Here is an 18294-nt window from a genome sequence, read left to right on the forward strand (position 1 = left end):
AGCTCTGGCCGGGCACAGATTCTAACTGAGGTCTGGAGGAGGGGCATAGAGGGAGGAGCCAGTGCACACCAGATGTAGTACCTAATCTTTCTTTTAAGAGTGCCCAGTCTCCTGCGGAGCCCGTCTATTCCCCATGGTCCTTACGGAGTACCAAGCATCCACTAGGACGTCAGAGAAATATATATATAATCATGAGCTCAGGCATACACACTGGTACTCCGTTGGCCATGACTGCAGCAATGGTGTGAGCAGGCACCACCCCTCCCTTTGTTGACTAGTGTGATCTCATCTATGTGAGCCAGAAAAGGCCATTTCTAATGACATGCATATGCATTTGCAGGGATATCCCGGGATCAGTGTAAATGGGGCTGTCCCGGGTCGATCCCAGGTCTTAATGCAGTGTGAAAGGGGTCAGTCCCGGGAAGGCATCCTGGGACGCATCCCGGGAAGCATCCCGGGAGTGACCCGGGAGTGCGAGTGTAAAAGGGGTATTACTCTGTGTGTGACAGCCGGGAATAGGATGTCCCGTCTCTTTCACAGTCTGAGCTGTCATTCACAGCTCAGCACCACCTCTGGATCTCAGTCAGAAGAAGAGCCAGCTGTGGCACATGTATAAAAGCAACAATAGTTAAATTATCGATGGCACCTCATAGAATAGTTACCTGACATTTATGGTTCGAACCACCCCCGAGTAACCATCAATAAATGCCACACTGGTGGCCATCCCTTATAACTATCAGCCTGTGTCTTCATGCTGCCTCTCTTCTGTTCCTCACATCATGCTACAGCTCCTGACACATTCAGCATTGTCCTCACTAGCAGTCACTCGTCTCCTGCCACAATTTGCACCATTATACGGCTTTGTGAGAATCACATCATCCGCTATTCACAGGATAACGAGGTAGGAGGGGTAAAAATAACATGAAACAAGAATCTCAAATTAAGCAAGTAACAAGTAAATTCCTGATATACTTTATGCTGCTGGGTCACCCTGCACCTTCCACTATATAACTCTGTCTTTGTTTTCTTGATGCCTCCATTTCCAATCTCACATTGGGGGTCATTCCGAGTTGATCGCTCGCTAGCTATTTCTCATACGTCCTAGAGGATGCTGGGGTCCACTTCATGACCATGGGGTATAGACGGTTCCGCAGGAGCCATGGGCACTCTTAAGACTTTTCAATGGGTGTGAACTGGCTCCTCCCTCTATGCCCCTCCTCCAGACCTCAGTTATAGGAACTGTGCCCAGGGAGACGGACATTTCGAGGAAAGGATTTGCTTTAATACTAATGGTGAGATACATACCAGCTCACACCTCAACCATGCCGCACAACATGGCATTCAACATAACACACGCCAACAGGCATGAACTAATTACAGCAAACATGCTGAAACTAATAAAACACAACATGTGTAACTCTAATAAACAAAACTGCAGGTAAAGTACGCACTGGGACGGGCACCAAGCATCCTCTATGGACTAGGAGGATGCTGGGGTCCACTTCATGACCATGGGGTTTATACCAAAAGCTCCAGCACGGGCGGGAGAGTGCGGATGACCCTGCAGCACCGATTGACCGAACTTGAGGTCTTCATCGGCCAAGGTGTCAAACTTATAGAATTTTGCAAATATGTTTGACCCCGACCAAGTAGCTGCTCGGCAAAGTTGCAGTGCCGAGACCCCCCCGGGCAGCCGCCCAGGATGAGCCCACCTTCCTAGTGGAATGGGCCTTCACCGAATTCGGTAACGGCAATCCAGCCGTAGTATGAGCGTGCTGAATCGTACTTCTGATCCAACGCGCAGTAGTCTGCTTGGAAGCAGGACACCCAATCTTGTTGGGAGCATACAGGGCAAACAAAGACTCTGTTTTCCGCATTCGAGCTGTTCTAGCGACATAAATCTTCAAAGCTCTAACCACATCTGGAGACTTTGACTCAGTGAACGTGTCAGTAACTACTGGCACCACAATAGGTTGGTTTATGTGGAAAGATGAAACCACCTTTGGAAGAAAATGTTGACGAGTTCTCAACTCTGCCCTATCTACATGGAAGATCAGGTAAGGGCTCTTGTGAGACAAGGCCCCCAACTCAGACACCCGCCATGCGGATTCCAATGCCAAAAGCATCACCACTTTCCAAGTGAGAAACTTCAACTCTATCTCTTGTAGAGGCTTAAACCAATCCGATTGAAGAAACTGCAACACCACATTAAGGTCCCATGGTGCCACTGGAGGCACAAATGGAGGCTGGATGTGCAGAACCCCTTTCACGAAGGTCTGAACCTCTGGAAGAGAGGCACATTTTTTTTTGAAGAACACTGACAAGGCCGAAATCTAGACCTTGATTGACCCCAATCGGAGGCCCGCCTCCACACCAGCCTGCAGAAAATGGAGAAAACGTCCCAATTGAAACTCTTCCATAGGAGCCTTCTTGGATTCATACCAAGACACATATTTTCTCCAAATACGGTGGTAATGTTTCAACGTTATTCCTGCCCTGGCCTGAATAAGGTTGGGGATGACTTCCTTAGGAATACCCTTACGGGCTAGGATCCAGCGCTCAACAGCCATGCCGTCAAACGTAGCCACGGTAAGTCTTGATACACGCACGGCCCCTGCTGCATGAGGTCCTCGCGAAGAGGAAGAGGCCGAGGATCTTCTATGAGCAACTCCTGGAGATCTGGGTACCAAGCCCTCCATGGCCAGTCTGGGGCAATGAAGATTGCTCGAACCCTTGTTCTTCTTATGATCCTGAGAACTTTTGGAATCAGTGGAAGTGGAGGGAAGACATACACTGACCGGAATACCCAGTGGGTCACTAGCGCATCCACTGCTATTGCTTGAGGGTCTCTCGACCTGGAACAATACTTCTGAAGCTTCTTGTTGCGACGAGATGCCATCATGTCTACTTGAGAAACTCCCCAAAGACTTGTCACCTCTGCGAAGACTTCTTGGTGGAGGCCCACTCTCCTGGACGGAGATTGTGTCTGCTGAGGAAGTCTGCTTCCCAGTTGTCTACTCCTGCAGTCAGAGCCTTTATATGTCTTTCTGGCCAGAGGAGGATCTTCATCACCTCTGCCATTGCCGCTCTGCTTTTTGTTTCGCCTTGACGGTTTATGTACGCGACTGCTGTTACATTGTCCGACTGGATCTGCACGGGATGATCTTGAAGAAGATGTACCGCTTGTTGAAGGCCGTTGTAAATGGCTCTCAATTCCAGCACGTTTATGTGAAGGCAGTCTTCCTGACTTGACCATTTTTCTTGGAAGCTTTCCCCCTGAGTGACAGCTCCCCAGCCTCGGAGACTTGCATCCGTGGTTACCAGGACCCAGTCCTGAATCCCGAACCTGCGTCCCTCTAGTAGGTGCGAGCTGTGTAGCCACCACAGGAGCGAGATCCTGGCTTTTGACGACAGGACTATCTTTCTGTGCATGTGTAGGTGGGATCCCGACCACTTGTCCAACAGGTCCCACTGGGATACTCTGGCATGAAGCCTGCCAAACTGTATGGCCTCGTAGGCCGCCACCATTTTTCCCAACAACCGAATGCATTGGTGGATAGACACACTTGTTGGTTTCAATAACTGTTGTACCATTTTCTGGATTTCCAGAGCCTTTTCCACCGGAAGAAAAACTCTCTGGACTTCTGTGTCCAGGATCATCCCGCGAAAAGGCAATCTTGTCGTCGGGGCCAACTGTGACTTTGGATAATTTATGATCCAACCGTGTTGTTAGAGTATAGACAGGGAGAGTGTGATGTTCTGTAACAACTGCTCCCTAGATCTCGCCTTTATCAGGAGATCGTCTAGATAAGGAATTATATTGACTGCTTTTTGACGCAGGAGAACCATCATCTCCGCCATCACCTCGGTGAATACTTTCGGCGCCATGAAGAGACCGAAAGGCAACGTCTGGAATTAGTAATGGCAATCCTGAACCGCGAATCTCAGATAAGCCTGGTGAGGAGGATAAATGGGAACATGCAGGTAAGCATCCTTTATGTCTACTGACACCATGTAATCCCCATCCTCCAGACTGGAAATCACTGCCCTCAGTGATTCCATTTTTAACTTGAATCGTTTCAAGTAGAGATTCAGATTTTTTAGGTTTAGGATCGGTCTGACCGGCTTCGGAACTACATAAAGGTTTGAATAAAACCCCTCCCCTTGTTGTGACAAAGGTATCAGGACTATGACCCGATCCTGACACAATTTTTGGATTGCCGCTGTTACTGTTTCTCTTTCTGGAAGAAAAGCTGGCAAGGTCGATTTGAAAAATCGGCATGGGGGAACATCTTGAAACTCCAGCTTGTACCCCTGGGACACTATTTGTAACACCCAGGGATCCAGGCCAGACAGAATCCAGGCTTGGCTTAAAAGTTTGAGACGTGCCCCCACCCGAGCGGCCTCCCGCAAGGGAGCCCCAGCGTCATGCTGAAGATTTGTCAGAAGTAGGGGTAGACTTCTGCTCCTGGGAACCTGAAGCCGCTGTGGACTTCTTTCCCTTTCCCCTTCCCCTACCTGCAAAGAAGGGGGAACCTCTCGTTTTTTTTAGTTTTTATTGGGCCGAAAGGACTGTATGTGAGTGTAATATATCTTTTTTGCCGGTGCAGGCGCAGAGGGCAAAAATGTCGACTTACCTGCAGTAGCCGCCGAGACTAACGCATCCAGTCCATCGCCAAATAAGGCCTCACCTTTATATGGGAGAGCCTCCATATTTCTTTTGGAATCTGCCTCTGCGTTCCACTGGCGAATCCACAACGACCTTCGAGCCGATACTGCCATGGTAGTGGCTTTTGAACTCAAGAGTCGAATATCTTTCATCGCTTCTAGCATGTATGCGGCAGCGTCTTTGATATTATCTAACTTAAGGAGTATCTCATCTTTATCAATCGTGTCAATTTCTGATGACACGGTGTCTGACCATTTTTTAATAGCGCGACTCACCCATGCGCAAGCAATTGTGGACCTGAGCAGCGTACCATTGGCAACATAAATGGATTTTAATGTAGTTTCCATTTTCCGGTCAGCCGGCTCCTTTAGTGAAGCCGTGCCAGGTGCAGGGAGAATTACCTTCTTTGTCAACCTGGACAGTGCACTGTCTAACACAGGGGGTGACTCCCATTTTTTCCTGTCCTCTACCGGGAAAGAATAAGCCATTTGAATTCTCTTGGAAATACAAAATTTATTTTCAGGATTCACCCACATCCCTTCAAAGAGAGTATAAAGCTTGTGTGTAGGAGGGAAAGTGACCTTAGATTTCTTTTCTTTATAGAAATAAGCCTTCTCCTGAGGTACAGGAGTGGCTCCCGTGACTTCCAGAACTTCCCTTATAGCTACAATCATATATTGTATATTTTTTGCCAATTTATGATCTATTTCCCTGGAGTCACTATCGTCGACACAGGAATCAGTATCCGTGTCGGTATCAGTATTCACGATATTCGCAAATGGTCTCTTATGTGACCCAGAGGGGTTGCCTGCAGATGGAAGAACAGAACCCTGAAAAATCACATCTTCCACAGATTTTCTCCAGCATTCAGCATGAGATTCAGACTTATCTAATCTCCTATTGATATGATGGATAGTATCATGTATTTCTTTCACCCATGCAGGCTCTTGGTGTGCCGGCAGCGCCACCACATTACAAGTCTGTGTCCCTAAAATGGCTTCCTCCGGGGAGGAACTCCCTGCCTCTGACATGTCTTACACACGTGCACAACAGACACACAGACACACTGGGACTTATAGGGGACAGACCCACAGTAAAATCTGTCAGAGGGACACAGTTTAGGAGCAGCCAGTTCACAACCCCAGCGCCAGTATCTTATGCCTGTGAAAACAGAATGCCCACTGACATGCAGCGCTTTTTACACAGTAAAACACACTTGTAAAGCACCAAATTCGCTTGTGCCCCCCCCCCCTGTTTTGCACCATGATACTTGTATTCAGAAGTGAAGGAGGACCAGCGATGTCTCTGCAGCCTGAGGAGAGGAAATGGCGCTGAGCATTGTGCTGGCTGCCTGAGGAAGAAGCTCCGCCCCCGCAATGGCGTGTTTTTACCTCAGAGACTTTGCATAATATTTATACTGGCGGGGGTAGGGCTGTGCCTGGACATCTTATGCCCCCTATTTGCCAGTGTATATAGGTATTTTTGCTGCCCAGGGCGCCCCCCCCGTGCGCCCTGCACCCTACAGTGCCTGTGTGTGTGGGCAGCAATGGCGCCCTGCGCTCCCGCCAGCCGTGCGGTACCTCAGCTGTCACTTGCACTTGATAGAAGATCTGTCTTCTTCTACTCACCTGTCTTCTGACTTCTGGCTCTGTGAGGGGGGTGACGGCGTGCTGTGGGAGTGAGCATCTAGACACGGCTAGCGTTCAGTACCCTTCAGGAGCTAATGGTGTCCTGTCAGCCAGAAGCAAAGCCATGAAACTCTTAAGGAAGTTGGTTCCTACTTCTGCCCCCTCAGTCCCACGAAGCAGGGAGTCTGTTGCCAGCAGATCTCCCTGAAAATAAAAAACCTAACATAAGTCTTTCAGAGAAACTCTGTAGAGCTCCCCTAGAGTGCATCCTGTCTGCCTGGGCACATTTCTAAAACTGAGGTACCAGTTCACACCCATTGAAAAGTCTTAAGAGTGCCCATGGCTCCTGTGGAACCGTCTATTCCCCATGGTCATGAAGTGGACCCCAGCACCCTCTAGGACGTATGAGAAATAGCTAGCGAGCGATCAACTCGGAATGACCCCCAATGTGAGATTGGAAATGGAGGCATCAAGAAAACAAAGACAGAGTTATATAGTGGAAGGTGCAGGGTGACCCAGCAGCATAAAGTATATCAGGAATTTACTTGTTACTTGCTTAATTTGAGATTCTTGTTTCATGTTATTTTTACCCCTCCTACCTCGTTATCCTGTGAATAGCGGATGATGTGATTCTCACAAAGCCGTATAATGGTGCAAATTGTGGCAGGAGACGAGTGACTGCTAGTGAGGACAATGCTGAATGTGTCAGGAGCTGTAGCATGATGTGAGGAACAGAACAGAGGCAGCATGAAGACACAGGCTGATAGTTATAAGGGATGGCCACCAGTGTGGCATTTATTGATGGTTACTCGGGGGTGGTTCGAACCATAAATGTCAGGTAACTATTCTATGAGGTGCCATCGATAATTTAACTATTGTTGCTTTTATACATGTGCCACAGCTGGCTCTTCTTCTGACTGAGATCCAGAGATGGTGCTGAGCTGTGAATGACAGCTCAGACTGTGAAAGAGACGGGACATCCTATTCCCGGCTGTCACACACAGAGTAATACCCCTTTTACACTCGCACTCCCGGGTCACTCCCGGGATGCTTCCCGGGATGCGTCCCAGGATGCCTTCCCGGGACTGACCCCTTTCACACTGCATTAAGACCTGGGATCGACCCGGGACAGCCCCATTTACACTGATCCCGGGATATCCCTGCAAATGCATATGCATGTCATTAGAAATGGCCTTTTCTGGCTCACATAGATGAGATCACACTAGTCAACAAAGGGAGGGGTGGTGCCTGCTCACACCATTGCTGCAGTCATGGCCAACGGAGTACCAGTGTGTATGCCTGAGCTCATGATTCTTTCTGCTTTGCAGATGTTTCATACAGCCACTGACAGCATGATGCAGCTTGTCACACTGTGCAGTATACTGCACATATATTTTATGAGGAGGAGGAGGGCGCAATTTATGCTGGATAGGGCTGCTAGTCGCCGCCAATATTTGTGCAGGAGGAGAGCCCTCATATCATCCAGGATGAGTACCATCCTGAGCGTGAGTATGGGCCCTAACCGCTCATTTTGGTCCAGAGATCGCCGGCACGGAGAAGCCTTTATGAGGACCGTGGAAGCTTACCAGGATGAGGAGTGGATGGCTAACTTCCGTGTGTCTCGTGCAACCTTTAACTACATCCTGGAATTACTTACCCCAGCACTTGACATTAGAGATGAGCGCCTGAAATTTTTCGGGTTTTGTGTTTTGGTTTTGGGTTCGGTTCCGCGGCCGTGTTTTGGGTTCGACCGCGTTTTGGAAAAACCTCACCGAATTTTTTTTGTCGGATTCGGGTGTGTTTTGGATTCGGGTGTTTTTTTAAAAAAACACTAAAAAACAGCTTAAATCATAGAATTTGGGGGTCATTTTGATCCCATATTATTATTAACCTCAAAAACCATAATTTCCACTCATTTTCAGTCTATTCTGAATACCTCACACCTCACAATATTATTTTTAGTCCTAAAATTTGCACCAAGGTCGCTGGATGACTAAGCTAAGCGACACTAGTGGCCGACACAAACACCTGGCCCATCTAGGAGTGGCACTGCAGTGTCACGCAGGATGTCCCTTCCAAAAAACCCTCCCCAATCAGCACATGACGCAAAGAAAAAAAGAGGCGCAATGAGGTAGCTGACTGTGTGAGTAAGATTAGCGACCCTAGTGGCCGACACAAACACCGGGCCCATTTAGGAGTGGCACTGCAGTGTCACGCAGGATGTCCCTTCCAAAAAACCCTCCCCAATCAGCACATGACGCAAAGAAAAAAAGAGGCGCAATGAGGTAGCTGACTGTGTGAGTAAGATTAGCGACCCTAGTGGCCGACACAAACACCGGGCCCATTTAGGAGTGGCACTGCAGTGTCACGCAGGATGTCCCTTCCAAAAAACCCTCCCCAATCAGCACATGACGCAAAGAAAAAAAGAGGCGCAATGAGGTAGCTGACTGTGTGAGTAAGATTAGCGACCCTAGTGGCCGACACAAACACCGGGCCCATTTAGGAGTGGCACTGCAGTGTCACGCAGGATGTCCCTTCCAAAAAACCCTCCCCAATCAGCACATGACGCAAAGAAAAAAAGAGGCGCAATGAGGTAGCTGACTGTGTGAGTAAGATTAGCGACCCTAGTGGCCGACACAAACACCGGGCCCATTTAGGAGTGGCACTGCAGTGTCACGCAGGATGTCCCTTCCAAAAAACCCTCCCCAATCAGCTCATGACGCAAAGAAAAAAAGAGGCGCAATGAGGTAGCTGACTGTGTGAGTAAGATTAGCGACCCTAGTGGCCGACACAAACACCGGGCCCATTTAGGAGTGGCACTGCAGTGTCACGCAGGATGTCCCTTCCAAAAAACCCTCCCCAATCAGCACATGACGCAAAGAAAAAAAGAGGCGCAATGAGGTAGCTGACTGTGTGAGTAAGATTAGCGACCCTAGTGGCCGACACAAACACCGGGCCCATTTAGGAGTGGCACTGCAGTGTCACGCAGGATGTCCCTTCCAAAAAACCCTCCCCAAACAGCACATGACGCAAAGAAAAATAAAAGAAAAAAGAGGTGCAAGATGGAATTGTCCTTGGGCCCTCCCACCCACCCTTATGTTGTATAAACAAAACAGGACATGCACACTTTAACCAACCCATCATTTCAGTGACAGGGTCTGCCACACGACTGTGACTGATATGACGGGTTGGTTTGGACCCCCCCCAAAAAAGAAGCAATTAATCTCTCCTTGCACAAACTGGCTCTACAGAGGCAAGATGTCCACCTCATCATCACCCTCCGATATATCACCGTGTACATCCCCCTCCTCACAGATTATCAATTCGTCCCCACTGGAATCCACCATCTCAGCTCCCTGTGTACTTTGTGGAGGCAATTGCTGCTGGTCAATGTCTCCGCGGAGGAATTGATTATAATTCATTTTAATGAACATCATCTTCTCCACATTTTCTGGATGTAACCTCGTACGCCGATTGCTGACAAGGTGAGCGGCGGCACTAAACACTCTTTCGGAGTACACACTTGTGGGAGGGCAACTTAGGTAGAATAAAGCCAGTTTGTGCAATGGCCTCCAAATTGCCTCTTTTTCCTGCCAGTATAAGTATGGACTGTGTGACGTGCCTACTTGGATGCGGTCACTCATATAATCCTCCACCATTCTTTCAATGGTGAGAGAATCATATGCAGTGACAGTAGACGACATGTCCGTAATCGTTGTCAGGTCCTTCAGTCCGGACCAGATGTCAGCATCAGCAGTCGCTCCAGACTGCCCTGCATCACCGCCAGCGGGTGGGCTCGGAATTCTGAGCCTTTTCCTCGCACCCCCAGTTGCGGGAGAATGTGAAGGAGGAGATGTTGACAGGTCGCGTTCCGCTTGACTTGACAATTTTCTCACCAGCAGGTCTTTCAACCCCAGCAGACTTGTGTCTGCCGGAAAGAGAGATCCAAGGTAAGCTTTAAATCTAGGATCGAGCACGGTGGCCAAAATGTAGTGCTCTGATTTCAACAGATTGACCACCCGTGAATCCTTGTTAAGCGAATTAAGGGCTCCATCCACAAGTCCCACATGCCTAGCGGAATCGCTCCGTGTTAGCTCCTCCTTCAATGTCTCCAGCTTCTTCTGCAAAAGCCTGATGAGGGGAATGACCTGACTCAGGCTGGCAGTGTCTGAACTGACTTCACGTGTGGCAAGTTCAAAGGGCATCAGAACCTTGCACAACGTTGAAATCATTCTCCACTGCGCTTGAGACAGGTGCATTCCACCTCCTATATCGTGCTCAATTGTATAGGCTTGAATGGCCTTTTGCTGCTCCTCCAACCTCTGAAGCATATAGAGGGTTGAATTCCACCTCGTTACCACTTCTTGCTTCAGATGATGGCAGGGCAGGTTCAGTAGTTTTTGGTGGTGCTCCAGTCTTCTGTACGTGGTGCCTGTACGCCGAAAGTGTCCCGCAATTTTTCTGGCCACCGACAGCATCTCTTGCACGCCCCTGTCGTTTTTTAAATAATTCTGCACCACCAAATTCAAGGTATGTGCAAAACATGGGACGTGCTGGAATTTGCCCATATTTAATGCACACACAATATTGCTGGCCTTGTCCGATGCCACAAATCCACAGGAGAGTCCATTTGGGGTATGCCATACCGCGATGATCTTCCTCAGTTGCCGTAAGAGGTTTTCAGCTGTGTGCGTATTCTGGAAAGCGGTGATACAAAGCGTAGCCTGCCTAGGAAAGAGTTGGCGTTTGCGAGATGCTGCTACTGGTGCCGCCGCTGCTGTTCTTGCGGCGGGAGTCCATACATCTACCCAGTGGGCTGTCACAGTCATATAGTCCTGACCCTGCCCTGCTCCACTTGTCCACATGTCCGTGGTTAAGTGGACATTGGGTACAACTGCATTTTTTAGGACACTGGTGAGTCTTTTTCTGACGTCCGTGTACATTCTCGGTATCGCCTGCCTAGAGAAGTGGAACCTAGATGGTATTTGGTAACGGGGGCACACTGCCTCAATAAATTGTCTAGTTCCCTGTGAACTAACGGCGGATACCGGACGCACGTCTAACACCAACATAGTTGTCAAGGCCTCAGTTATCCGCTTTGCAGCAGGATGACTGCTGTGATATTTCATCTTCCTCGCAAAGGACTGTTGAACAGTCAATTGCTTACTGGAAGTAGTACAAGTGGGCTTACGACTTCCCCTCTGGGATGACCATCGACTCCCAGCAGCAACAACAGCAGCGCCAGCAGCAGTAGGCGTTACACGCAAGGATGCATCGGAGGAATCCCAGGCAGGAGAGGACTCGTCAGAATTGCCAGTGACATTGCCTGCAGGACTATTGGCATTCCTGGGGAAGGAGGAAATTGACACTGAGGGAGTTGGTGGGGTGGTTTGCGTGAGCTTGGTTACAAGAGGAAGGGATTTACTGGTCAGTGGACTGCTTCCGCTGTCACCCAAAGTTTTTGAACTTGTCACTGACTTATTATGAATGCGCTGCAGGTGACGTATAAGGGAGGATGTTCCGAGGTGGTTAACGTCCTTACCCCTACTTATTACAGCTTGACAAAGGGAACACACGGCTTGACACCTGTTGTCCGCATTTCTGTTGAAATAGTTCCACACCGAAGAGCTGATTTTTTTGGTATTTTCACCAGGCATGTCAACGGCCATATTCCTCCCACGGACAACAGGTGTCTCCCCGGGTGCCTGACTTAAACAAACCACCTCACCATCAGAATCCTCCTGGTCAATTTCCTCCCCAGCGCCAGCAACACCCATATCCTCCTCATCCTGGTGTACTTCAACACTGACATCTTCAATCTGACTATCAGGAACTGGACTGCGGGTGCTCCTTCCAGCACTTGCAGGGGGCGTGCAAATGGTGGAAGGCGCATGCTCTTCACGTCCAGTGTTGGGAAGGTCAGGCATCGCAACCGACACAATTGGACTCTCCTTGTGGATTTGGGATTTCGAAGAACGCACAGTTCTTTGCGGTGCTACTGCTTTTGCCAGCTTGAGTCTTTTCATTTTTCTAGCGAGAGGCTGAGTGCCTCCATCCTCATGTGAAGCTGAACCACTAGCCATGAACATAGGCCAGGGCCTCAGCCGTTCCTTGCCACTCCGTGTGGTAAATGGCATATTGGCAAGTTTACGCTTCTCCTCCGACAATTTTATTTTAGGTTTTGGAGTCCTTTTTTTACTGATATTTGGTGTTTTGGATTTGACATGCTCTGTACTATGACATTGGGCATCGGCCTTGGCAGACGACGTTGCTGGCATTTCATCGTCTCGGCCATGACTAGTGGCAGCAGCTTCAGCACGAGGTGGAAGTGGATCTTGATCTTTCCCTAATTTTGGAACCTCAACATTTTTGTTCTCCATATTTTAATAGGCACAACTAAAAGGCACCTCAGGTAAACAATGGAGATGGATGGATACTAGTATACAATTATGGACGGACTGCCGAGTGCCGACACAGAGGTAGCTACAGCCGTGAACTACCGTACTGTGTCTGCTGCTAATATAGACTGGTTGATAAAGAGATGTCGTAGTATGTATGTATGAAGAAGAAAGAAAAAAAAACCACGGTTAGGTGGTATACAATTATGGACGGACTGCCGAGTGCCGACACAGAGGTAGCCACAGCCGTGAACTACCGTACTGTACTGTGTCTGCTGCTAATATAGACTGGTTGATAAAGAGATGTAGTAGTATGTATGTATAAAGAAGAAAGAAAAAAAAACCACGGGTAGGTGGTATACAATTATGGACGGACTGCCGAGTGCCGACACAGAGGTAGCCACAGCCGTGAACTACCGTACTGTACTGTGTCTGCTGCTAATATAGACTGGTTGATAAAGAGATGTCGTAGTATGTATGTATGAAGAAGAAAGAAAAAAAAAACACGGTTAGGTGGTATACAATTATGGACGGACTGCCGAGTGCCGACACAGAGGTAGCCACAGCCGTGAACTACCGTACTGTACTGTGTCTGCTGCTAATATAGACTGGTTGATAAAGAGATGTCGTAGTATGTATGTATAAAGAAGAAAGAAAAAAAAACCACGGTTAGGTGGTATACAATTATGGACGGACTGCCGAGTGCCGACACAGAGGTAGCTACAGCCGTGAACTACCGTACTGTGTCTGCTGCGACTGGATGATAAATAATGATATAAAAAATATATATATATCACTACTGCAGCCGGACAGGTATATATATTATATAATGACGGACCTGCTGGACACTGTCTGTCAGCAGAATGAGTTTTTTATAGAATAAAAAAAAAAACACCACACAAGTGAAGTCACACGACGAGTGTTTAACTTTTTCAGGCAATCACAATATAGTATACTACTAACTATACTGGTGGTCAGTGTGGTCAGGTCACTGGTCAGTCACACTGGCAGTGGCACTCCTGCAGCAAAAGTGTGCACTGTTTAATTTTAATATAATATGTACTCCTGGCTCCTGCTATAACCTATAACTGGCACTGCAGTGCTCCCCAGTCTCCCCCACAATTATAAGCTGTGTGAGCTGAGCACAGTCAGATATATAATATATACATAGATGATGCAGCACACTGGGCTGAGCAGTGCACACAGATATGGTATGTGACTGTCTTGTACTCCTGGCTCCTGCTATAACCTATAACTGGCACTGCAGTGCTCCCCAGTCTCCCCCACAATTATAAGCTGTGTGAGCTGAGCACAGTCAGATATATAATATATACATAGATGATGCAGGCATGCAGCACACTGGGCTGAGCAGTGCACACAGATATGGTATGTGACTGAGTCACTGTGTGTACCGTTTTTTTCAGGCAGAGAACGGATATATTAAATAAAACAACTGCACTGCTGGTGGTCACTGTGGTCAGTCACTAAACTCTGCACTCTCTTCTACAGTATCAGCCTCAGGTCAATCTCTCTCTCTCTCTCTCCTAATCTAAATGGAGAGGACGCCAGCCACGTCCTCTCCCTATCAATCTCAATGCACGTGTGAAAATGGCGGCGACGCGCGGCTCCTTATATAGAATCCGAGTCTCGCGATAGAATCCGAGCCTCGCGAGAATCCGACAGCGTCATGATGACGTTCGGGCGCGCTCGGGTTAACCGAGCAAGGCGGGAAGATCCGAGTCGCTCGGACCCGTGAAAAAAAACATGAAGTTCGTGCGGGTTCGGATTCAGAGAAACCGAACCCGCTCATCTCTACTTGACATGCAGACCACCAGGCTTAGGAGACCCATCGAGGCACGCAGGAGATTAGCTATTGCATTGTGGTGGTACAGGCTGTTGTGGACCACAAATATTGGTCAGTGTTTATTTTTGGGGTGGTGGGATGAGTTGCATGTGTGAGTTTTACATTCTAACTTTTTTAAATTTTACTGTTCTTTAGTTTCCTAGATGTGTTTATTGGCTGGCCAGGCCGATCTCATGACTCCCGAGTTCTTGCCAATTCTGACCTGTACAACATCGTAGAGGAGAACCAGGGAGGCTGGCTGTACCCCAAAGAGTGTGCAAAGATTGTGAATGGGGTGGAGATTCCTGTCCACATCATCGGGGATGCTGCATACCCTTTACGCCCCTGGATTATGAAAGGCTACACCCAACAGCTCCAGTTAACCTCAGAGCAACAAACCTATACTCACACCCTGAGTTCAGCAAGGATGGTGGTTGAGAACGCCTTTGGCAGGTTAAAAGGAAGATGGCGTTGTTTGATGAAGCGCAATGATGTGGACCTAAAGAATATGCCTAATGTAGTAGCTGCATGCTGTATACTGCACAACATCTGTGAACTGAAAAATGAGCTATTCCTTCCTGAGTGGACTGTGCAGGACCCTGAGGTTATAAACCCACATGTGGAAGGTGCTTTGTTTGGGACTGCCTCAAACTCCGCTGCAGAACAAATACGCCACACTATTACGTCCAACCTTGCAGCACTGGTACAATAGTGTTTAAGAATCAGCACAACATGTTTGGTGAATTACGTTTTTTTTTATTTTGTATTCCACCTTTGATCTTTGGTTTCAATATTTATGATTTTCCCAAAAAACCACATTGCCACAAACTTTGTATATATGCAGAAACAATGTAGAAAACACTAAAAACATGGTCTACTGTTACGCACAAATGGGAATGTTATGCATAGATTTGCAAACAAGTTTTGATTGGCATTAAAAAAAAAAAACACTGGTAGGCTTGTAGATACAACACCATAAACCACAGTGTCCCTGCAGTATATTATTTAGAGATGAGCGCCTGAAATTTTTCGGGTTTTGTGTTTTGGTTTTGGGTTCGGTTCCGCGGCCGTGTTTTGGGTTCGACCGCGTTTTGGCAAAACCTCACCGAATTTTTTTTGTCGGATTCGGGTGTGTTTTGGATTCGGGTGTTTTTTTCAAAAAACCCTAAAAAACAGCTTAAATCATAGAATTTGGGGGTCATTTTGATCCCATATTATTATTAACCTCAAAAACCATAATTTCCACTCATTTTCAGTCTATTCTGAATACCTCACACCTCACAATATTATTTTTAGTCCTAAAATTTGCACCGAGGTCGCTGGATGACTAAGCTAAGCGACCCTAGTGGCCGACACAAACACCTGGCCCATCTAGGAGTGTCACTGCAGTGTCACGCAGGATGTCCCTTCCAAAAAACCCTCCCCAAACAGCACATGACGCAAAGAAAAAAAGAGGCGCAATGAGGTAGCTGACTGTGTGAGTAAGATAAGCGACCCTAGTGGCCGACACAAACACCGGGCCCATTTAGGAGTGGCACTGCAGTGTCACGCAGGATGTCCCTTCCAAAAAACCCTCCCCAATCAGCACATGACGCAAAGAAAAAAAGAGGCGCAATGAGGTAGCTGTGTGAGTAAGATTAGCGACCCTAGTGGCCGACACAAACACCGGGCCCATTTAGGAGTGGCACTGCAGTGTCACGCAGGATGTCCCTTCCAAAAAACCCTCCCCAATCAGCACATGACGCAAAGAAAAAAAGAGGCGCAATGAGGTAGCTGTGTGAGTAAGATTAGCGACCCTAGTGGCCGACACAAACACCGGGCCCATTTAGGAGTGGCACTGCAGTGTCACGCAGGATGTCCCTTCCAAAAAACCCTCCCCAATCAGCACATATAGACATATAGCTAATATAGACTGGTTGATAAAGAGATGTCGTAGTATGTATGTATAAAGAAGAAAGAAAAAAAAACCACGGTTAGGTGGTATACAATTATGGACGGACTGCCGAGTGCCGACACAGAGGTAGCCACAGCCGTGAACTACCGTACTGTACTGTGTCTGCTGCTAATATAGACTGGTTGATAAAGAGATGTCGTAGTATGTACGTATAAAGAAGAAAGAAAAAAAAACCACGGTTAGGTGGTATACAATTATGGACGGACTGCCGAGTGCCGACACAGAGGTAGCCACAGCCGTGAACTACCGTACTGTACTGTGTCTGCTGCTAATATAGACTGGTTGATAAAGAGATGTCGTAGTATGTACGTATAAAGAAGAAAGAAAAAAAACCACGGTTAGGTGGTATACAATTATGGACTGACTGCCGAGTGCCGACACAGAGGTAGCCACAGCCGTGAACTACCGTACTGTACTGTGTCTGCTGCTAATATAGACTGGTTGATAAAGAGATGTTGTAGTATGTACGTATAAAGAAGAAAGAAAAAAAAACCACGGTTAGGTGGTATACAATTATGGACGGACTGCCGAGTGCCGACACAGAGGTAGCCACAGCCGTGAACTACCGTACTGTACTGTGTCTGCTGCTAATATAGACTGGTTGATAAAGAGATGTCGTAGTATGTATGTATAAAGAAGAAAGAAAAAAAAACCACGGTTAGGTGGTATACAATTATGGACGGACTGCCGAGTGCCGACACAGAGGTAGCTACAGCCGTGAACTACCGTACTGTGTCTGCTGCGACTGGATGATAAATAATGATATAAAAAATATATATATATCACTACTGCAGCCGGACAGGTATATATATTATATAATGACGGACCTGCTGGACACTGTCTGTCAGCAGAATGAGTTTTTTATAGAATAAAAAAAAAAACACCACACAAGTGAAGTCACACGACGAGTGTTTAACTTTTTCAGGCAATCACAATATAGTATACTACTAACTATACTGGTGGTCAGTGTGGTCAGGTCACTGGTCAGTCACACTGGCAGTGGCACTCCTGCAGCAAAAGTGTGCACTGTTTAATTAATTTTAATATAATATGTACTCCTGGCTCCTGCTATAACCTATAACTGGCACTGCAGTGCTCCCCAGTCTCCCCCACAATTATAAGCTGTGTGAGCTGAGCACAGTCAGATATATAATATATACATAGATGATGCAGCACACTGGGCTGAGCAGTGCACACAGATATGGTATGTGACTGAGTCACTGTGTGTATCGTTTTTTTCAGGCAGAGAACGGATATATTAAATAAAACTGCACTGTCTGGTGGTCACTGTGGTCAGTCACTAGTAAACTCTGCACTCTCTTCTACAGTACTCCTAAGCTCCAGTAAATCAGGTCAATCTCTCTCTCTCTCTCCTAATCTAAATCACTGTACTCCCTAACAGCTGCTCCCCGTCCCCAATCCTCCCCACAATTATAACTAAGTCACTCAGTCTTTACTCTTTTCTACTATAACGGAGAGGACGCCAGCCACGTCCTCTCCCTATCAATCTCAATGCACGTGTGAAAATGGCGGCGACGCGCGGCTCCTTATATAGAATCCGAGTCTCGCGAGAATCCGACAGCGTCATGATGACGTTCGGGCGCGCTCGGGATAACCAAGCAAGGCGGGAAGATCCGAGTCGCTCGGACCCGTGAAAAAAAACATGAAGTTCGTGCGGGTTCGGATTCAGAGAAACCGAACCCGCTCATCTCTAATATTATTACTGTGTAAAAAATAAATAAAAAGTGCTTTAATGTAGACACTATACAAAACAGAACATAGAAAAAAATTAAAGAAGGCAC

The sequence above is a fragment of the Pseudophryne corroboree genome, chromosome 7 (genome assembly GCF_028390025.1).
Source record: "Pseudophryne corroboree isolate aPseCor3 chromosome 7, aPseCor3.hap2, whole genome shotgun sequence".
Classification (NCBI taxonomy): Eukaryota; Metazoa; Chordata; class Amphibia; order Anura; family Myobatrachidae; genus Pseudophryne; species Pseudophryne corroboree.